Source organism: Schistocerca gregaria, chromosome 2, assembly GCF_023897955.1.
Source record: "Schistocerca gregaria isolate iqSchGreg1 chromosome 2, iqSchGreg1.2, whole genome shotgun sequence".
In the NCBI taxonomy this organism is placed as follows: Eukaryota; Metazoa; Arthropoda; class Insecta; order Orthoptera; family Acrididae; genus Schistocerca; species Schistocerca gregaria.
This window is the reverse complement of record NC_064921.1, coordinates 1013643121-1013666862: the sequence shown is the minus strand read 5'-3', so window position 1 is coordinate 1013666862 and position 23742 is coordinate 1013643121.

The following is a 23742-nucleotide window of genomic DNA, read 5'->3' as shown; positions in this document are numbered from 1 at the left end:
CTAAAAAGTTCTGAGATATGTTTTCGAAATTTCCAAAAAAGGGTAACACAGTGAGCAATATCAAAATATCTGTCTACCGATCGCCATATCCCAGACTTGTACAAGTCCGCAAACCTAGGTTTCCATCAGAATAGAGTCCAACAGAAGCGTCTCTATTGGCTCCCGCCAAATCACACACAATACTAATTAATATAAATCCATCCGATGATGGAGGTTTAAACCTTTGAAACGCGTCGTGGAAGTAAATAAAACGGTGACTGGTAACAGTAAACTTGTTGTTTCATTTAATGTCAATAACAGTCACGGTAAAGCCTAACCCAGAAATGTTCGCATTTAAAGTCAGAAGACCGTCTATGCCTCTGCCCATAACTGACTAGATAGAGAGCTGTTACAACGGAAAATACAGCACACTAACGTACAACAGTAAATTCATAGCCATACATAATGTACATGTAATGACACCTACATTTCATCGATATCAAATTACTGACTGTAAGTACCCCTCCAAAAATGACCAAATCTCCTTTATCGTATTCCTGTTATTACTAGCTAGAAATACGACAGTGTAATGGTGTCCGAGTTCTCATTGACAGCACAGGTCTCCCTCCCTCTTCTCTTTATTTTTGAAACACACAACCGAATTAAAGTATGAACTATGTAGTCTTGGCTAACGACAACTGTTAGAGAAGTCAAAAAGCCTTCACTGCGTCTCATTCTTCCGATACATAGGGAATCGAATACCATCTGGGTGTTGACATCTCTCATAAGTTATCTCATTAAATATACATACATCGGTCCACTGGAGCAGGCGATTAGTGGTCGAAGTCCCTATGTGGGAGATGTGGGTAGTGGCGGAGGTATGGTGGTGGTGGTGGGGCGATGTATAGCAGCGCCCTCTGGTGGTGCTGTTCTGAACTAGGTCAGTTGGTCTCCAGACCTCAAGGTGAACACCCAAAATTTGATACTCCCACCAATAACTTTGAATTTCCCACCATTTCTTTAAATTTATTGACAAAATTTCAATTTCCCGCCAGTTAAAGTGGAGGAGATATGGGAAGGGAATGTGGTCCAAATGGTTCAAATGGATCTGAGCACTATGGGACTTAACTTTTGAGGTCATCAGTCCCTAAAACTTAGAACTACTTAAACCTAACTAAGCTAAGGACATCACACACATCCATGCCCGAGGCAGGATTCGAACCTGCGACCATAGCGGTCGCGCGTTTTCAGACTGTAGCGCCTAGAATCGCTCGGCCACAGATCAACACAGATTGAGCGAATTTTCCCAGACTCCCATGTTGGATTGTTGCTGAAGGGGAGGCGAGGGGAGAGGCTGGATGTTCGCTGCGGAAGACCCACGCGCCAGTTGGGGACAATTCGTACCGTCATCAGTATGTGTGTGGGTAATTAATCGATCAGTTAACTAATCTGATATCAAACTGATATCAAAAGTATACCAGAAATGGCTTTTCCCCATTTTGTTGACTAAAGGGCCGTAGGTGAAAGGGTGACAGTTCAGTGTTCATAACTACACGCTAAAATAACAAGAAACGTAAATATTAAAATGTATCACTTGAGCCAACAAAGGAAACGATTATCCGAACTCATTGCTGTCAATATAATCTTATAATTGCTATGTTAATGGAGAAACATAGGTGTGTATTGCTATTTTTGTAATGATCTATCTCTGTTCTTGTATAACTTCTTCAATTGTTAAATGTCCCTACTATCCTTATATGACAATAAACACTTTGTTATAGTGATTTCATTGTTTCGTATGCAGGTATTTCACTAAAGGCCTCTCAGAGTATCCTATGTGCAACCGCAGAGTGGTTATCAATGTTCATTACTAACTATGTCTGCCATCAAAGATTTTCACGACGCATTTTACTTCATCCCTGAAAAGAGTAGACAACATGCATTCATTCTCGAATATTGTCGTTCTGGAACACTCAACCTTACTAGGAAGGAGAAACAACACTTTGAAAGAAAATCCACCACTTTTTAATACAGTATTGTCAACCAATGCGGTAATAACCTGCAAGTCAGTGGCGAAACATTCGTCAAGATGCTGGCGTTAGTCAATCACAGGATCGTAGAGGAGATCAAAACGAGAAAGGTAATTCTCATGTTCCAGTAGAAACTCGAGGTGCAAATCATAATGAGATCAAATTTGGCCCACTTAGAGAAGTGGTGAAGACCTTCATTTGCAGTCTCGATACCCGTGATCATATTATTCAAGGAAAACTAATCCCGTGTTTCCCTCCTGACATATCTCAGCATAAGTAAATGATCGCTGCAGAAAGAGATGATTAAGAGAAAGTCATTCAAGTCTTTTTCAGAGACGTTTTCTGTACACAATTTACCATAGGATTTTCTTACCCAAGAGGAGGCGAGTGCAGCAAATTGATTTTCTTACCCAAGAGGAGGTGAGTGTAGCAAATGTTTCAAGCTGGAAAATAGAATACTTTGGAACAGAATGAAACCGCGAAGTCGGGACTGAAAATTTATTTCGAGCTACACAAGAAACAAGCACCAGCTTTTCCCCAGCACTTGCGTGTAAAGCCAAAAGGGTGTTTTCTCTTGAGCTTAGACTGTCGAAGAAACATTATTCTACCTAAAGCAACAGACCAAAATTCCCAGTATTCCAGACAGCTTTATTGCTACAACGTTTTAGTTATTCAAGGCTTGTCAAGTGATTGTCTAAACTCTGCTTATGAACCAATACACAGCTGGACAGAAGATGAAGTCAAAAAATCCTTGAATAAGGTGGCTTCCATCGTATTCAATGAGTTGAAAGCTGTAGAACTCTCAGGCTATAACAGCATCCGCCTGGTGGCAGGGAGATGTGTAGGGCAATACAGTATTAATGTTGTAAGACGTCCATCATTAAGGAATTTGTTGCTAGCGACGCGAGCAGATGTAATATCGATGGATTGCTCACGCACTGCCTGTGATATGTAAGCTATAAGAGAATCTCAGACCAGAGAGCAGTGTTGTCAGCAGTAGGAACTGTGTGTCAGTAGAAGTAGTAGTAGCGGTCAGTCTGGTGTATGGAGTTGGCTGGGCCGGTCGTGTGGAGCGATGGCGATGCCTGAGCGATGTAGTATAAGGTAAAAGCAGCCTCGCGCATATGTACTATTGTTATATCAAGTCCCATATAAATGTTTTAAAAATCTCTTAATAATAATCTTTCTTATAAAAAATTAACTTTTGACAATCGTTCATCTCAATTTAAAGAATTTACTAATTTCTCCAATCCATGGTCATCCCGATTATGGTAAAGAAAAGTCAGTTTTCCTTTTTATACATGTCAACTCTATTGGCCAGCATTGCACAGGGCTATGCCAGAAAATTTCTTATAGGAGCAGATATATATGCGTTATCCGGCAACCATATTGAGGTAAGAATTTTCCATTTATTTAGAAAGATCTTTCAGGGCCACGACGCAGCACTGCTGACGTCCAAAATTTAGCAGTTTAAATTCACAGTTAATTACTGAATCGTTATAAGTGAACCACAATTTTATTGAGAGGTATTATAAGAAGGTTACGGAATTAATCTGTTGGGAGCTCACACTGAATATGAATGATATAAATAAATATATTTTTTACTGTTGGGAGGTTTCGGAATTTTTCTGTTGGGAGGTTGCAATGTGTTATGCGCCAACAAACATAAAGAAGATTGAAATAGTCTTGGCAGTTACTGGACATTCTGTGTTGCTTTCCTATAGAGTGTTCGGACTAATAGAAGGAGAAGCATAGAACTCTGAAACTGTCTGGGAGGGGAGACTGGGTATCTGAAGATCGGAAAGAAAGAGCAAAGTGACTTATGAAGTCAACATGTGAACTCCACTACAAACTATCAACATACAAGTTCATACTTTTTGGAATACGAAGTCACTCAAAGTGGTGGTCAAAGGAGAACTTGCTTACAGTATCGATATGGGAGCAGAGGGACCAATTTCTAAGGCCAATAGGAAACTGGAAGAGATAATGTGTCAGAATATTCCCACTGGTGTACCAATAAAGGCAGAAAAACCTAGAGATGTTGATAGGTCGTTAGTCATAAAACGTTTTGGAAAAAAACCTGCAAACTCTCCCCTCTCTTGAGTGGTACAGGATTGTACTTCCGAGACCGACTCGTAACTCAGATTTGCCTGATTAGCGATGTGAATGTGACACACAGAAGAATGATTTTGGCAATGATCTCATGTCTGTTTGACATCTGATTCACGAATATTGGCTTTCAGATTTTGAAATATAAATTAAAATTTTAAGTTCCTCTAGCTATTCTCTCATATTGTAAGATCTTTAAAATAAAAATGAGTTTCATTACCACTCAAAATCCTGTGAATGAGCAACACATGGTAATATAATTTAAATGTACATTTTATTCTGTACATTTTTTTCAGTAATATAATAGAGTTTAAAACTTAATTTCTTCTCCTTTATGTCTAAATTCGTACAGTTTCCCAGCTGAAACTTGTAAATACTCACGGCACTATGAAGTGATTTCTTGTACATGTTCACATGAGAAGCGGACATCTACACATTTTGATTTCAAGGATGGTCGTCTGTATTTTCAAAGACAATGTTAACTGGTTTATCTAATTAAATTGATATTGGGTACTTTGCAGAACCATTCCTGCAGTATTAAAGTTAATGATGCCTGAAAGAAGATGGAAATATATGACCTCCAATTTTCGTAATAAAAAATAACGTGTATGTCAGTATCCTTCAAACGGCGGACGTCCATCTCTGATCATAACCTATTTAAGTACTGATTTTTCCCCACACAATAATGATGACAAGAGCTTATGCGAATCATTTTAAAGATTTACAAAAGATTTTATCCCAGAATAATAATAATGATGACACAGAATTTCAGCGCCAGGTCTCAAGTGATTAATAATTTTTTACCACACAATAGCTCTATGCAAATCTGTTCAAACAGTTAAAGAATTTTTATCCCAGAACAGTAACAATGGCCTCTGCCACTTTTGAGGTCAGGGTTTTTAAGGTGATTCTTAATATTTCGTGCCCGCTGAATTCAGATTGTAAGTCATTTTGTTGAGCCAGATCAATTTTTATTGCTGTTCCACTTATTTAATAAAACACTTAAGACATTTTAATACAATATATGTACTTATTATGGTTTGAAAAGCAATGTTGCATTAGGATGAAGTCTAAATTATGTGTATAAGATCACACATTAACATTATTTTATGGAAGAGAGGCTCTTTTCGAGGACTTTCGTATATATTATGCATCCGTAATAGACCTCCTGATGCAGTAACAATTGTCTGGAAGTATGTTCTGATGCCAGCGACCCTGGTGTCAGTCCTCCATTCCTCTAATATCACTACGACAACTCTCACCGTGTTCCTCGCCATAATCTCCACAGTTGTCAGGGAAATAATCTAAATGTGAGTTGAGTAAGTGCATCTTTATTGACATACGAGCACCAAGAAGCTGGAAGTTTTGCGGGAGCCACTTGACACCATTTTCATACTCCGGTTGCCTACAATTGCCAAGAAAGCTTTTTTGTTGATTTCAGTGCAAATTAGATATTTCTCTCTGTATCCTCCATATTCATTCGTACTGTGGATCTTTCGTCAGCTCCATTATCTGAGGTCCATTAAAAACACCTTCATTAATGTTGGCCTCACTGACACGTGGGAATATCCATTTTAAGAAAGCAGCAGGGTGACAGAAATGTTTAATATGACATGTATTGCAAAAAGTGACATCAATTACTAAAGTCAAATTTCTGTCTTCTGTTTAACTCAAAAATTTAAAGCACTTATGCAGTCTGGTACAAGAAGCCATTGAAAGCAATAAATTTGTTTTCAAGATCTTACTTTTGTAAAACCTCGTCGCCAGTTTTGTAAAAGACTCGTCGCTACTGCTGTGGAGGCCGACTTGTCACTGTTTTTACAGTAGGCCGAGTTTCTGAGATCGTGAAACGGCTTCTGTTACAGATCACATCTAAGATAATTTCTCCCTGTCATTATCACACAGCTATGCCCCACTGTCAGGTAAAAGGAAACGAGATTGAAGGTCCTAAACACTCCAACAAATTAGTAACGAAGTCCTACAAATGAGTTAAGAGGATTTAGTTATCTTTGTGACATGTTGAATAACGATGTCTGCAACGCTGCGTGTAATATAACACAAAAAAGGCCCTCAATGGGTAAGTGCAAATAACCGTAGGTTATCTTAACAGTACATAACAAATGCGATTTACAACAGCTGTCTACTCAATTCCAAGATTACACTAAATGACGTTCCCTGTCTAACTCTATAACGAAGTGAGTGAGAGTTGCTCTTCCATCTTCCGAGTAGGCTTCTGTCCGTTGCCGTCCGGTCACTGGCGGATTGTGTTCGGCCGTTGCCCGAACCGAAGTCGATTTCTTCATCCCCAGCGCCGCCTGTGGGGCTGGTGGAACTCGCGCAAGTGGCAAGTCTGTATGGCACTCGCATCAGCTTGTATCTTCTCGCCTGTGGTGCTTTTGTCCTGACTGTATCTTGTTTGGACGACGCAGCACATAAAATGTAAAGTAACTGATTGTATTACAATGTTTCCAAAAGATGGGCGTACAGTAACTCGCACGCCCTCCCCCCCCCCCCCCCCCCCCCCGTTCTTGCTACTGCAAGGCTAATTGTTCGTTCTTCACTTCATCGCTAAGAAACGGAACAAAATCGGAGCACGGAGGACTTTGTATTTCGTCGGACAATACGGTAAGGAGTGCAGCCCGTCTGGCTAAACCGGGACGCTTGGCAACCGTAACCGTGGCACAGGTAAGAGCAAGGGGCAGGTAGGCCAGTTGATGCGCGGTACGTGGGCCTGGCCTGATTGCGTTGGACGCAAAGCGAACAGAGGCGCAGACAAACGCGCCATCTGTTGCATATCTCGCCGGCGCCAGCAGCCGCTGAAAGCGCTGTGACAGGGCGACACTGCGGGCCCATCAGCGGCACTCAGCCGCAACAAAGGGGCGTCCGTGTTGGCGTTACTCAGCTAATGACAGCCGCCGCTGCGGGAAATCGGGGGTGCGCACTGCACAGCAGTTGAATGGGAAGCGCGTACTGTGAGCAGTGCCGGAGCACCGGCAGAAGCCGAACTGGCTGACTGGCAGACCTCACTACGCGTCTCGTGGAGCGATCCTAGAGAGAGCGGTGTATTTCACCTGGCACAAGCTAAAAAAATGAAATGATCGTATGCCACTCCTAGCAGGTAGACCACATCCTGCAAGTTCGGCCGCTCAGTGCGAGTCTTATTTCAGTCGATCCCACAGTGGGCGACTCGCGTGACGCTGATGACGATGAAAGGATGATGAGGACCACATAACACCCACTCCACGAGCGGAAAAAATACCCAACTCGGCCAGGAATCGAACGCCCCCCCCCCCCCCTCCTGCAAAGAAGGCAAGCAGGTTACCACTCAGCTAAGCAGGCGGACAGCAAAGAATACTTTGTTTTGATACACTGCACTTTTTTTCGTCTTTTAACAATCAGTGTACTCTGTTTGCTCAAGAAAGAAAAGGTACCAACCCCAGACAGGAGAGCTAAGTGTCATCGAAAGTGGGCTAGCCGTTGGAGGTCACCTGAGTGACAAAAATCGTCAGTGGCATTTCAACCCTTCTAAAGATATCCAAATTGTTTTTTCGTCATACCGAGCGAGGTGGCGCAGCGGTTAGCACACTGGACTCGCATTCGGGAGGACGACGGTTCAATCCCGTCTCCAACCATCCTGATTTAGGTTTTCCGTGATTTCCCTAAATCGTTTCAGGCAAATGCCCGGATGGTTCCTTTGAAAGGGCACGGCCGATTTCCTTCCCAATCCTTCCCTAACCCGAGCTTGCGCTCCATCTCTAATGACCTCGTTGTCGAAGGGACGTTAAACACTAACCACTATCTTTTCGTCATGTGATTGTGATGCGGACAGGACGGAACAACCACAGCTGAACAGAAACCAGGAAAATCTCATGTACTGACGGACAGTACTGCGGGAGTTGGCTGTGAAACATCGCGTCAAAATCAGCGGAAGGAATCAATCTTGAGTTACAAAGTGCTACCAGCTGTCCAGTTACCACAATGACTCTGCGTAGTGAATTAAAGTAAATCGGTCACGATGCTCTTCACAAGGTATACATTCCTTAGTCATTGCTAAGCGGCTTGCCGTTGTGGCCGAGCTGTTCTAGGCGCTTCAGTCTGGAACCGTTCGACCGCTACCGTCGTAGGTTCGAATCCTTCCTCGGGCATGGACGTGTGTGATGTTCTTAGGTTAGTTAGGTCCAAGTAATTCTAAGTTCTAGGGGACTGATGATCTCAGATGTTAAGTCTCATAGTTCTCAGAGGCATTTGAACCATTTGAACCATCGGTAAGCGACGCTTCGAGATGGTGTAAAAACTATGCCGCTCGACAAGGAATGACTGGAAAGGAATTATACGCAGTGATGAACCACGCTGTATCCGACGGAAGGATTTGGTTTCAGCGAATGCCTGGAGAACATCACCTGACACCAAGTCTAGTGCCAAAAGCGAAATATGAAGGAGTTGGTACGTTATGGGGGCGTTCCTCGTGGTTAGCTTGTGGTCCCCTTAATCTGCTTAAGGAAACGCTAAATCTGGAAGGGCGTGAATACGTTTTGCAGCAGTGTGTACTGCGGACCTTAGAGGGACAGTTCACAGTCGATAACCGTTTGTATCAGCTTGACAGTGTACTCTGTAATAAAGCAACTTCTGCGAGGCAATTGATTGTGCCTATTAACACAACTGAAATGGCTTGTCCTTCCCAGGGTGTCGACTTCAATTCAATGAAATACCTTTGGGATCAATTATGACGTAAACTTTGCTCCAGACCCAACCATCCCAGGCCACTACCTTGTTTGGCACCTCCTGTTGAGGGTGAATCGGCTTCCATCAATCAATCAATGAAAATGTAGCGAGCAGTTTTGAAACTGTCATAAAGACGAAACGTGAGCACATCCCACGTGAGCGTCCATTAATACACTACTGGCCATTAAAATTGCTACACCACGATGATCACGTGCTACAGACGAAATCACACCGAGGAAGGCGCCACTGGCGACACCTAAAACGTACTGACATGAGGAAAGTTTACAACCGATTTCTCATACACAAGCAGCAATTGACCGGCGTTGCATGGTGAAACGTTGTTGTGATGCTTCGTGTAAGGAGGAGAAATGCGTACCATCACGTTTCCGACTTTGATAAAGGTCGGATTGTAGACTATTGCGATTGCGGTTTATCGTATCGCAACACTGCTGCTCGCTTTGGTCGAGATCTAATGACTGTTAGCGGAATATCGAATCGGTGGGTTCAGGAGGGTAATACGGAACGCCGTGCTGCACCCCAAAGGCCTCTTATGACTAGCAGTCGGAATGACAGGCATCTTATCCACAAGGCTGTAACGGATCGTGCAGCCACGTCTCGATGTCTGAGTCACCAAATGCGGACTTTTGCAAGACAACAACCATCTGCACGAACACTTCCACGACGTTTACAGCAGCATGGACTATCAGCTCGGAGACCATGGCTGCGGTTACCCTTCACGCTGCATCACAGACAGGAGCCCTTGCGATGGTGTACTCAACGACGAACCTGGATGCACGAATGGCAAAACGTCATTTTTTCGGATGAATCCAGGTTCTGTTTACAGCATCATCATGGTCGCATCCGCGTTTGGCGACATCGCGGTGAACGCACATTGGAAGCGTGTATTCGTCACCGCCATACTTACGTATCTCCCGGCGTTATGGTATGGGGTGCCATTGGTTACACGTCGCGGTCACCTCTTGTTCGCATCGACGGCACTTTGGACAGTGGACGTTGCATTTAAGATGTGTTACGACCCGTGGTTCCATCCTTCATTCGATCCCTGCGAAACCCTACATTTCAGCAGAATAGTGCACGACCGCATGTTGTAGGTCCTGTACGGGCCTTTCTGGATACAGAAAATGTTCGACTGCTGCCCTGGCCAGCACATTCTCCAGATCTCTTACCAATTCAAAACATCTGGTCAATGGTGGCCGAGCAACTGGCTCGTCACAATATGCCAGTCGCTACTCTTGATGAACTGTGGTATCTTGTTGAAGCTGCATGGGCAGCTGTACCTGACACGCCATCCAAACTGTGTCTGACTCAATGCCCAGGCGTATCAAGGACATTATTATGGCCAGAAGTGGTTGTTCTGGGTACTGATTTCTCAGGATCTATGCACTCAAATTGCGTGAAAATGAAATCACATGTCAGTTCTGGTATAATATATTTGTCCAATGAATACCCGTTTATCATCTGCATTTCTTCTTGGTGTAGCAATTTTAATGGCCAGTAGTGTATGTGTGTGGATACCCTTGATCAGATTCTGTATGTAGTAGATCAGCTGCGGTGGGGACGCGGTGGGACGCTTACAACACCAAGAAGGATATACGATTTTGCCGCTTTCGATAGGAATACCCCAACAACTTCAAAAGGCATGTAGCTTGAAGTTGCGCTTTATCGTAGTTTATAATGTTGTTCGCCACAAAAATAATTCCCATCGCAACCTATGGACCAGATCTCATTTGGCAAAAGTTGAGTCTAAAAGACCTGAATACCGCCCTAGGTGTTTCAAAAGACACAAAGTCGAGGCTAGTAGCCGGCCGGGTGGCCGATCGGTTCTAGGCGCTTTAGTCCGGAACCGGGCGACTTCTACGGTAGCAGGTTCGTAACCTGCTTCGGGCATGGATGTGTGTGATGTCCTTAGGTTACTTAGGTTTAAGTAGTTCAGAGTTCTATGGACTGATGACCTCAGATGTTCAGTCCCATAGTGTTCAGAGCCATTTGAATTTTTCGAGGCTAGTGTACGAGCTATATTCTACCCGTGGTCTAGGTGTAGCGTCTTTGATTCATAATCAAAACGTCTTCGGTCCCGGGTTCTACCCCGCCACTGCCTAAATTTTGATAAATAGTCAGCATTGGCGGCCGAAGACTTCAGGCATAAGAAGTCAGCCTCATTCTGCCAACGGCCTTGTCAAAGAGGGCGGAGGAGCGGATAGAGGTTCAGGGCACTCTCTTGTCCTAGAGGTGGGAAATTGTCACTAAAGGCGGAAGAATCAGCAATGATCAACGACATGAGGATGCAGAAGGCAATGGAAACCACTGCATTAAAGACACGTACCGTGTATCCACAGGACATGTGGCCTGTAATTGAAGATGTGTCATGATGCTCTCTCCATTGGCAAAAGATTCCGGAATAGTTCCCCATTCGGATCTCCGGGAGAGGACTGCCAAGGGGGAGGTTAGCATGAGAAAAAGATGAATAATCATCGAAAAGATAATGTTCTACGAGTCGGGGCGTGGAATGTCAGAAGCTTGAATGTGATAGGGAAACTAGAAAATCTGAAATGGGAAATGCAAAGGCTCAATCTAGATATAGTAGGGGTCATTGAAGTGAAGTGGAAGGAAGACAAGGATTTTTGGTCAGATGAGTATCAGGTAATATCAACAGCAGCAGAAAATGGTATAACAGGTTTAGGATTCGTTATCAATAGGAAGGTAGGGCAGAGGGTGTGTTACTGTGAACAGCTCAGTGACCGGGTTGTTCTAATCAGAATCGACAGCAGACTAACACCGACAACGATAACTCAGGTATACATGCCGACGTCGCAAGCTGAAGATGAACAGATAGAGAAAGTGTATGAGAGTATTGAAAGGGTAATGCAGTATGTAAAGGGGGACGAAAATCTAATAGTCATGGGCGACTGGAATGCTGTTTTAGGGTAAGGAGTAGAAGAAAAGGTTACAGGAAAATATGGGCTTTGGACAAGGAATGAAAGAGGAGAAAGACTAATTGAGTTCTGTAACAAGTTTCAGCTAGTAATAGCAAATACCCTGTTCAAGAATCACAAGAGTAGGAGGTATACTTGGAAAAGGCCGGGAGATACGGGAAGATTTCAATGAGATTACATCATGGTCAGACAGAGATTCCGAAATCAGATACTGGATAGTAAGGCGTACCCAGGACCAGATATAGGCTCAGATCACAATATAGTAGTGAAGAAGAGTAGGCTGAAGTTCAAGACATTAGTCACGAAGAATCAATACGCTAAGAAGTGGGATACGGAAGTACTTAGGAATGACGAGATACGTTTGAAGTTCTCTGACGCTATAGGTACAGAAATAAGGAATAGCGCAGTAGGCATTACAGCTGAAGAGGAATGGACATCCTTAAAAAGGGTCATCACAGAAGTTGGGAAGGAAAACATAGGTACAAAGAAGGTAGCTGCGAAGAAACCATGGGTAACAGAAGAAATACTTCAGTTGATTGATGAAAGGAGGAAGTACAAACATGTTCCGGGAAAATCAGGAATATAGAAATACAAGTCGCTGAGGAATGAAATAAATAGGAAGTGCAGGGAAGCTAAGACTAAATGGCTGCAGGAAAAATGTGAAGACATCGAAAAAGATATGATTGTCGGAAGGACAGACTCAGCATACAGGAAAGTCAAACAACCTTTGGTGACAGAAAAGCAACGGTTGTAACATTAAGAGTGCAACGGGGATTCCACTGTTAAATCCAGAGGAGAGAGCAGATAGGTGGAAAGAATACATTGAAAGCCTCTATGAGGGTGAAGATTTGTCTGATGTGATAGAAGAAGAAACAGGAGTCGATTTAGACGAGATAGGGGATCCAGTATTAGAATCGAAATTTCAAAGAGCTTTGGAGGACTTAAGATCAAATAAGGCAGAAGGGATAGATAACATTCCATCAGAATTTCTAAAATCATTAGGGGAAGTGGCAACAAAACGACTATTCACGTTGGTGTGTAGAATATATGAGTCTGGCGACATACCATCTGACTTTCGGAAAAGCATCATCCACACAATTACGAAGACGGCAAGAGCTGACAAGTGCGAAAATTATCGTACAATCAGCTTCACAGCTCATGCATCGAAGCTGCTTACAAGAATAATATACAGAAGAATGGAAAAGAAAATTGAGAATGCGCTAGGTGACGATCAGTTTGGCTTTAGGAAAAGTAAAGGCATGAGATAGGCAATTCTGACGTTACGGCTAATAATGGAAGCAAGGCTCAAGAAAAATCAAGACACGTTCATAGGGTTTGTCGACCTGGAAAAAGCGTTCGACAATATAAATTGGTGCAAGCTGTTCGAGATTCTGAAAAAAAGTAGGGGTAAGCTATAGGGAGAGACGGGTCATATACAATATGTACAACAACCAAGAGGGAATAATAAGAGTGGACGATCAAGAACGAAGTGCTCGTATTAAGAAGGGTGTAAGACAAGGCTGTAGCTTTCACCCCTTCTCTTCAATCTGTACATCGAGGAAGCAATGATGGAAATAAAAGAAAGGTTCAGGAGTGGAATTAAAATACAATGTGAAAGGATATCAATGATACGATTCGCTGATGACATTGCTATCCTGAGTGAAAGTGAAGAAGAATTAAATGATCTGCTGAACGGAATGAACAGTCTAATGAGTACACAGTTTGAGAGTAAATCGGAGAAAGACGAAGGTAATGACAAGTATTAGAAATGAGAACAGCGAGAAACTTAACATCAGGATTGATGGTCACGAAGTCAATGAAGTTAAGGAATTCTGATACCTAGGCAGTAAAATAACCAATGACGGACAGAGCAAGGAGGACATCAAAAGCAGACTCGCTATGGCAAAAAAGGCATTTCTGGCCAAGAGAAGTCTACTAATATCAAATACTGGCCTTAATTTGAGGAAGAAATTTCTGAGGATGTACGTCTGGAGTACAGTATTGTATGGTAGTGAAACATGGACTGTGATAAAACCGGAGCAGAAGAGAATAGAAGCATTTGAGATGCAATACTAACACCTCTTCCTCTTTCTGAGCTCAACATCTCACTCATTATGAAGGGATGCTGACTCAGTTTTTCAGGATAGCAAATGGGAACTTGCAGTACAGAAAATGGCCCAAGGATCACCTGTGTGTGTGTGTGTGTGTGTGTGTGTGTGTGTGTGTGTGTGTGTGTGTGTGTGGATGTAGTGAGTGAAGTGTTGTGAAACAATGTGTGTATAGTGTGTGCAGTGACTGATAGTGAAATATGAGTGAATAGTGTGGCATTACATTATTTAATGAGTTATTTGTAAAGAAATTATTGTATACCAGAAGTAAAATCTAATGATTGTCTCTAACTAGAAGTCTGTAAATATATGTGTATACGAATTAGCTTATTGTAAATTGATCTAAGCTTGTAAATACTTTGACATGTCCTATATCCTTGTAAAAAGAGATCTACGGATGAATAAAACTACTACTACTACTACTACTAGATGTGGTGCTATAGACGAATGTTGAAAATTAGGTGGACTGATAAGGTAAGGAATGAGGAGGTTCTACGCAGAATCGGAGAGGAAAGGAATGTGTGCAAAACACTGATAAGGAGAAGGGACAGGATGATAGGACATCTGCTAAGACATGAGGGAATGACTTCCATTGTACTAGACTTCCATTGTACTAGAGACAGAGATTGGAATACGTCAAGCAAATAATTGAGGACGTAGGTTGCAAGTGCTACTCTGAGATGAAGAGGTTAGCACAGGAAAGGAATTCGTGGCGGGCCGCATCAAACCAGTCATTAGACTGATGACAAAAAATAAATAAAAAATAAAACGAGCTTGTCAGGGAACCCTTTTTTCATAGAGGAACTGAGTATGCGGCCCCATCCACTGACAACTCGAATAAACCCGTACATGAGGGAGAGAAGAAGAGAAGGGAGATTTGGCTGGACTTTTATACAACAGAAGTCATGACAAACAGATCTTGGACCAACACAAAAGAAGAAATCCGACACCCGGTGAACTCAATAGCAGTGCATGGATACCACCACAAAATATCGAAGAATAAGAGTTTCCATGACCCAGGCAGCAACTGTTTGTGCGAATTGTGCTACCAATCCTGTGACCGTTACCATGTATCCGGCCGTAAAAACGAGTAAAGTCACTGGTAGAACTCTGTAAATATTAATCAATATGAACACTGAAATGTGACGAATAAGGTGCTATATCACAAAGCTATGTAATTTATGTAACTTATGCACAACTTGTGCGGATTTATTCTAATAACAATAATATTATGAAGATATACTGTTTTTTCCTCCTCGACTTAGATCTGAGGACGGTCCAAATAAAATCACTGACAACGGTCTTATCAGGGCTAGTAATAAATACTCTGCTGAAATAAGGCATGATCAGTGGTTCTCTTGCACGAAATGTCTTTTTGCGTACCCCAACTTTCGTTACAAAGATTTCTTCACGATTACACTGATCAAAATCCAAAGGAATGATAGACAAAAAGATAGATTTAGTACGCATATTTGCAAACACATATCCACAAAAAAACCTGAAAAAGGAGAAGAGTTTGCTGTCTCGATGGTTAACTATAGTTGTTTTTAAAGTCTTAAGCACAGTATGCATGTACCCATTTGTTCTTTGCTTAGGATATCTGCGTCATGCTACCTTCTCGTTGCACTAATGGAGCCCGCGGAAGACCTGTACGCTGCAAACCGCACGTCAGCTTCCAGCAAGCCGTACAGTTTCGTGTTGCAAGATGGGACGAAAAAATATGGCCCCTTTTCAGGTCGCATGGGCGAATATCGGCAAAGTAGTCGGCAGGTGGATGCAGCCGTTAAGCCTCGCTGTACCTGGCGCGGACCTCTTAAGCACTCGGTGAGCCCTTGAGCCTACGGGCCACGCGCCCCGTCAATTACTCTAATGGCGCGTCACGGGACAGGCGGGGTGAGGATACGGAAGGGGGAGGGAGGGGGGGAGGGAGCCCGTAACCAGGCCACGGTGTCAGTGCTTAATAAGGGCGCCGCGATTCGCTCTCAGAAAAGGCGGAATATAGAAGCATGGCGTTCCCCACGCAGGGATATTTCAACACGTCATCCAGCAACTGCGAGGCATATTTAAGTGTTTGCTGCTCAGAACAGTTGTGCACGAAACCACAGGGATCACCTTTTTTTCAGTTCACTATCGAGTCATGTATATTATCTTCCATATAATTGAGCACCTGTTACCAGACACACAAATCCACAGACCCCGTAGATATACTTGTCTTAATTGATGTTTCGCTTAGAGTTACAGGCCCATGGCTTCATTTGCAATCGGACGTGACAGTGACGTTCGAATAACAATCTGAAACTTTACGGAATGTTTGTATATTATCGACATAGCTGCCGTCTGCATTGCCACCTTTTTTATGTTACGTTGTTGGGGGTAATTTCTTCAGCCGCCATCGTAGCACATACACCTAATGTCCTCAAGAATTTGCTGGACATATTCTCCTCTTTATCACCTTTATACTTTTGTCCATCCTTCAAAATTCGTCTAGTACTAATTTATTGACACATGGTAGTCATCCTGTTTCTTTGAGATAAATTATTTTGGACACCGCGTCACTGTAAAACACTAAAAATGATTAAATGCTGACGTTTAGACCTTTTCTGCAGCTGTCCTCTTAAGAGCGAGTAACTACTCATTTTGGTGATAGTCTTCCACAATATACACTCCTGGAAATTGAAATAAGAACACCGTGAATTCATTGTCCCAGGAAGGGGAAACTTTATTGACACATTCCTGGGGTCAGATACATCACATGATCACACTGACAGAACCACAGGCACATAGACACAGGCAACAGGGCATGCACAATGTCGCCACTAGTACAGTGTATATCCACCTTTCGCAGCAATGCAGGCTGCTATTCTCCAATGGAGACGATCGTAGAGATGCCGGATGTAGTCCTGTGGAACGGCTTGCCATGCCATTTCCACCTGGAGCCTCAGTTGGACCAGCGTTCGTGCTGGACGTGCAGACCGCGTGAGACGACGCTTCATCCAGTCCCAAACATGCTCAATGGGGGACAGATCCGGAGATCTTGCTAGCTAGGGTAGTTGACTTACACCTTCTAGAGCACGTTGGGTGAAACGGGATACATGTGGACGTGCATTGTCCTGTTGGAACAGCAAGTTCCCTTGCCGGTCTAGGAATGGTAGAACGATGGGTTCGATGACGGTTTGGATGTACCGTGCACTATTCAGTGTCCCCTCGACGATCACCAGAGGTGTTCGGCCAGTGTAGGAGATCGCTCCCCACACCATGATGCCGGGTGTTGGCCCTGTGTGCCTCGGTCGTATGCAGTGCTAATTGTGGCGCTCACCTGCACGGCGCCAAACACGCATACGACCATCATTGGCACCAAGGCAGAAGCAACTCTCATCGCTGAAGACGACACGTCTCCATTCGTCCCTCCATTCAGGCCTGTCGCGACACCACTGGAGGCGGGCTGCACGATGTTGGGGCGTGAGCGGAAGACGGCCTAACGGTGTGCGGGACCGTAGCCCAGCTTCATGGAAACGGTTGCGAATGGTCCTCGCCGATACCCCAGGAGCAGCAGTGTCCCTAATTTGCTGGGAAGTGGCGGTGCGGTCCCCTACGGCACTGCGTAGGATCCTACAGTCTTTGCGTGCATCCGTGCGTCACTGCGGTTCGGTCCCAGGTCGACGGGCACATGGACCTTCCGCCGACCACTGGCGACAACATCGATGTACTGTGGAGACCTCACGCCCCACGTGTTGAGCAATTCGGCGGTACGTCCGCCCGGCCTCACGCATGCCCACTATACGCCCTCGCTCAAAGTCCGTCAACTGCACATACGGTTCACGTCCACGCTGTCGCGTCATGCTTCCAGTGTTAAAGACTGCGATGGAGCTCCGTATGCCACGGCAAACGGGCTGACACTGACGGCGGTGATGCACAAATGCTGCGCAGCTAGCGCCATTCGAAGGCCAACACCGCGGTTCCTGGTGTGTCCGCTGTGCCGTGCGTGTGATCATTGCTTGTACAGCCCTCTCGCAGTGTCCGGAGCAAGTATGGTGGGTCTGACACACCGGTGTCAATGTGTTCTTTTTTCCATTTCCAGGAGTGTACTGTCTAATGTAATTTGCCCGCCGTCACATTGTTATATGCCACTGTACAGTTCAAAGTAAAAACTGGTTTGGAAGAGCAATATAAGCCTTCTACAACGCTGCCAAGTGAATGGCAGGCTACAGCGAATCGGCAACTTGTATGCAGGAGTCCTGTCTTTCTGCGTCTGCATCTACATCTACACACTCCGCCACCCACATAATGGTGCGTCGCGGACTGTACTTCTGGTACCACTCACTGATCGCCTCCTACCGCGTTCCACACGTGAACGACGCGTGGGAAGAAAGACTGTCGGTAGGTCTCTTCTGCATTGGCTCTGTTTCTCGAATTCTCTCGTCGTGATCATTAAGCGAAAGTTTTGTGAGCTGAAGTAATACACTACTGGCCGTTAAAATTGCTACACCAAGAAGAAATGCAGATGATAAACGGATATTCATTGGACAAATATATTATACTAGAACTGACATGTGATTACATTTTCACGCAATTTGGGTGCATAGATCCTGAGAAATCAGTACCCAGAACAACCACCTCTGGCAGTAATAACGGCCATGATACGCCTGGGCATTGAGTCAAACAGAGCTTTGATGACGTGTACAGGTACAGCTGCCCATGCAACTTCAACACGATACCACAGTTCATCAAGAGTAGTGACTGGCATATTGTGACGAGCCAGCTGCTAGGCCACCATTGACCAGATATTTTGAATTGGTAAGAGATCTGGAGAATGTGCTGGCCAGCCCAGCAGTCGAACATTTTCTGTATCCAGAAAGGTCCGTTCAGGACCTACAACATGCGGTCGTGCATTATTCTGCTGAAATGTAGGGTTTCGCAGGAATCGAATGAAGGGTAGAGCCACGGGTCGTAATACATCTGAAATGTAACGTCCACTGTCCAAAGTGCCGTCGATGCGAACAAGAGGTGACCGAGACGTGTAACCAATGGCACCCCATACCATCACGCCAGTATGCGATGGCGAACACACGCTTCCAACGTGCGATGTCCCCAAACACGGATGTGGCCATCATAATGCTGTAAACAGAACCTCAATTCATCCATTAGTGCCATTAGTGCACCCAGGTTCGTCGTTGAGTACACCATCGCAGGCGCTCCTGTCTGTGATGCAGCGTCAAGGGTAGCCGCACACATGGTCTCCGAGCTGATAGCCCATGCTGTTGCAAACATCGTCGAATTCTTCTGCAGATGGTTGCTGTCTTGCAAACGTCCCCATCTGTTGACTCAGGGACCGAGACGTGGCTGCACGATCCGTTACAGCCATGCGGATTAAGATGCCTGTCATCTCGACTGCTAGTGATACGACACCTTTGGGATCCAGCACGCCACTCCGTATTACCCTCCTGAACCCAACGATTCCATATTCTGCTAACAGTCATTGGATCTCGAACAACGCGAGCAGCAATGTCGTGATACGATAAACCGCAATCGCGATAGGCTACAATACGACCTTTATCAAAGTCGGAAACGTGATGATACCCATTACTCCTCCTTACACGAGGCATCACAACAACGTTTCACCAGGCAATGCCGGTCAACTGCTGTTTGTTTATGCGAAATCGGTTGGAAACGTTCCTCATGTCAGCACATTGTATGTGTCGCCACCGGCTCCAACCTTGTGTGAATGCTCTGGAAAGCTAATCATTTGCAAATCACAGCATCTTCTTCCTGTCGGTTAAATTACACGTCTGTAGCACGTCATCTTCGAGGTGTAGCAATTTTGATGGGCAGTAGTGTATGTTATCCGACTCATCCCGAAAAGTGCTCCGTCGAAATTTCTATGGTGTACCTCCGCGTTATTGAAAACGCCTGTCTTCTAAGGTCTATCATAAGGCGTTTGGTGAGCATCTAGGTAACGTTCACGCGCCTACTAAACGATTCCGTGAGGAAAGGCGAGAAAACGCGGCGCTCTTCGTTTCATCTTCTGTTTCTGTTCTATCAGGCCTACCTGGTAAATATCCCTTACTGAAGAACAATTACAGGTAATCGATTGTCACTTCGTTGGTACAAAGTCGAACGCCATATCTTGTCTAGTTTTAATCCAACGAAGTGACAATCGATTACCTGTAATCGAGAGAGATGGCACTAGCCAGAGATAGTTTTGAAGTCGAAAGCACTTGACGAGTGGTGGCGCCATCTAAACAAGTGGGACCACCAGCGCCTAGCAGCCAGTCGCCGACTCACCTCAGAAGATGTTGCCCGCAGCTGGCAACGAAACGTCAGGAAGGAGAAGAAGTTTTATATGTGGATCACAGCAATTCAGCCCGGAAGTTTTAATTAATGAAGACGCCGGCCGTTAAAGCTTACATGCTATGAGTTACATTGCCTTAAGATTCTTCCTGTGAAGCAAAGTCTGCCACCTGCTTTTCCTACTATTTCTTTTATGTGGGCAGTCTATTTAAGGCCGTTCTATAAAGTTACTTCTAGATATTTTACGGTAGATACTGTTCCCAGAAATTTCTCATCAATTGTGTAGTTGTAACATAATAACTTTCTTTTCCTGCGTATGCACAATATGATACATTTATGTAGGTTCAGGGTCAAGTGCCAGACGATGCGCCGTTCATCAATCCTCTGCCGGTCATTCTGCAACTCGATGCTGTCTTCTGGCGTTGCTACTTTGTTTTTAACAACAGCGTCATCTGCGAGCAACGAACATTTTTTGTTAGACTATTTTCACATACACTGTAAACTGTAACGGTTCTTTCACACTTCCCTGGGGTGCTCTGGAAATTACCATTACATCTGCCGATTTTGTTCCTGTAAGAGCAACGTTTTGAGTTCTGTCTGTAAAGAAGTCTTGAACCCAGTCTCAAAGCCGGTCCGATTCGATAACCTCGCATTTTTTCATTAAACGGCTATGCGTGTAGGTGACAAATGTCTTCCTGAAGTCAGGAAACACAAGATGTATCTGACCGCCGTTGTCTACAGCGATATGGATCTCACGGAAGAACATGACGAGCTCAGTTTCGCAAGAACTCTATTTGCGTAATCCGTATTGATTTCTAAAGAAGAGATTTTCGTTTTCCCAAGACGTCATAATTCTTGAGCATGAAACATGTTCCGTAAGTCTACGATGTATTGAGGTCAACGATAAAGATCTATAATTAGCTATACGACCCTTATTGGAAACGGGAATGACATATGTCTTTTTTTTTCGCTCACTAGGAGTCCTGCTCCAATGGGTATCCTGTTTGTATCCCATATAGTCCTTATGCCTTTCCACTGCTAAGTGACCGTAGTTGCTTTTCTATTCCACGATCAGTCGTCTCAATGCGTGCTATTTCGACATTCTTACGATGAGGGACCTTATTACGATTTCCCGCTATGAAACAGTTTCAAATGACCGGATGCAGTATTGCGGCCTTCTTTCTGTTATCTTCCGTGCGAAGTCATCAGAATAGATGATTTAGACCCGGTTACTGGTTTTACGTAAGATCAAAGTCTCTTAGGGTTTTTAGTCAGATCGGTAGATAAAATCTCACTTTCATCGTCTTTGGACGTTTACATCATATCTCCATTTGCTGAGTTTTGTTTCATTCGGATTTTGTTTGTCTGCTAGATTTTGACATTTCTTGAATCTGAGATGAAGCAGTCTATGTTTACGGAGCATTTTTCTAATCCAGCTATTATACGACGGTGACTTTCTCCAGTTCATTAAGGCCTTGGTCGAAACATACTTCTCTAAGAGATGTCTAAGGCACCAACATATAAAGGCCGCGCGGCAGTTCTCTTGTGGCCGCTCGTTTATACTGTCCAGACAAGTCCATGCGGAGCTGCAGGCTGGCTGCTGATTATGGTCCGTAGGACTGGAAATGCTGACAGCCATGCCGCCGTTAACTTGTAACCATCCCCTCTGTCCACCGCTATTAGGGCGTTTAGTTATTTCGAAACCCTCTCTTACTTTTCGCTGCTGCCGAGGAAACACACGAGGCTCTTAAAAGTTAGCTGATCATCCGCACTCCTGAAAGTCTTCACCACAGCTTATTTGTTGTGTTGCACTCGTCGCACACCGTGGTCATGATCCGACACACGAGTGCCATTCGGTCGTCCGGTAGACTTCACCATATTCACATCGGAGTTGTTGACACCAATAGGGAGGAGAACATGTATGGAATCCTTAGTGGGAATCAACAGATTTCGGGTTTTGAAGCCGCTCTGGAATGTTGCACTTTGTCTACACATTCGCAGACGCCACTCACACAAAACCCGTATTACACGATGTGCCTAAACCGTACACCTATGCACCAACGCCCCTAACGTGCATACCTGTAACTGCAGACTGGCTCACTTCCGACCTATTACACCATCCACGCATGCGCAAATTATGAATCACCTCGAAGGGAACGATCTATTGATACGTAATCAGCATGGTTTCAGAAAACATCGTTCTTGTGCAACGCAGCTAGCTCTTTATTCACACGAAGTAATGGCCACTATAGACAGGGGATCTCAAGTTGATTCCGTATTTCTAGATTTCAGGAAAGCTTTTGACACCGTTCCTCACAAGCGACTTCTAATCAAGCTGCGGGCCTATGGGGTATTGTCTCAGTTGTGCGACTGGATTCGTGATTTCCTGTTACGAAGGTCGCATTTCGTAATAATAGATTGTACCATAACAATGTGAAATAACGTGTTTCGCTTTTCTGGTTCTGCTTCTCTTGTTAAAGGTATTTCTTTATCTATATTGCTGCTTTTTTGTTCTGTAATATTGTACTATACATTTTATTTAGCTTATCAGCACTGTAGCAGTTATTTGTTGCTAGATGTTTTAGTATACACAACCCTTCGGTAAATCCGTTCTGTTTTAATGGGAAGTTAACGATTCTGATGGTCACGCGGTGAAAAAAGGCTTTCTTATGCATTTAACGGTTGCACTAGTTGTTGTGGATTATGCTATAAATGCAGGTTGGTGTCAGATATATTCCGAATTCGTCATTTTTATCATCAAATTTAAAAAAAATTATGGGCCATTTTTTAGTTCAATAGTAAAAAAGATTTTTGGATGTACACCGTTAAACTGTGAAAGCATACTTTCAATTTCAGCAATTGTGCTATTGGAAGAACAACGGCATCACTTATAGACCTCTTGCAATAAAAAATCTTATTAATATTATCAGAAACATTTTCAGCGTATTGGTTCTCTAAATATCCACCAGTCTTACAGAAATGCAACTGCTTATTGCAACACTATCTGGTTGTGGGTGTATCTCACCGAGGATAACTGAAAAATAAGACATATTGCAGCTACTCAATAATTTCCGCAGTTTTCTTTAGCGTTAATTTCACGTATGGTAAGATTATCCTGAATATTATTAGTATCTCTCTTTATCTTGCGCATCATTTGTTCGGCAATAATACTAGCAAATACGTTAGTAATTCAGTTTTCCTTGTGAACTGGTAACTGGCCATACCTAGAATGACTTAAGCTTTGGCAATAATATTTTTTACAGCACTATCATACTTGGTTGGTGTTAGATTGTACTTTAACCCTTTGCTTAAAATATTCATTTTAGCTGTAATAAAGGGAATAATAGTTGAATTGGCTACAAGTTTAAAAATATATAAAATTTTATTCACCATTATCATTCCCAAAACAAGTATTGTTTGTCTACAGATACCGTAATTTGTCGAGTTTACCAGTATGTCTTATCTTAACTTCACTAACGGTGTGTAGGTGTCATGAATTAATTTATAAAATAAGTCGAAAGATAGTAAACTAATTTTCTCCATAATGCCTGC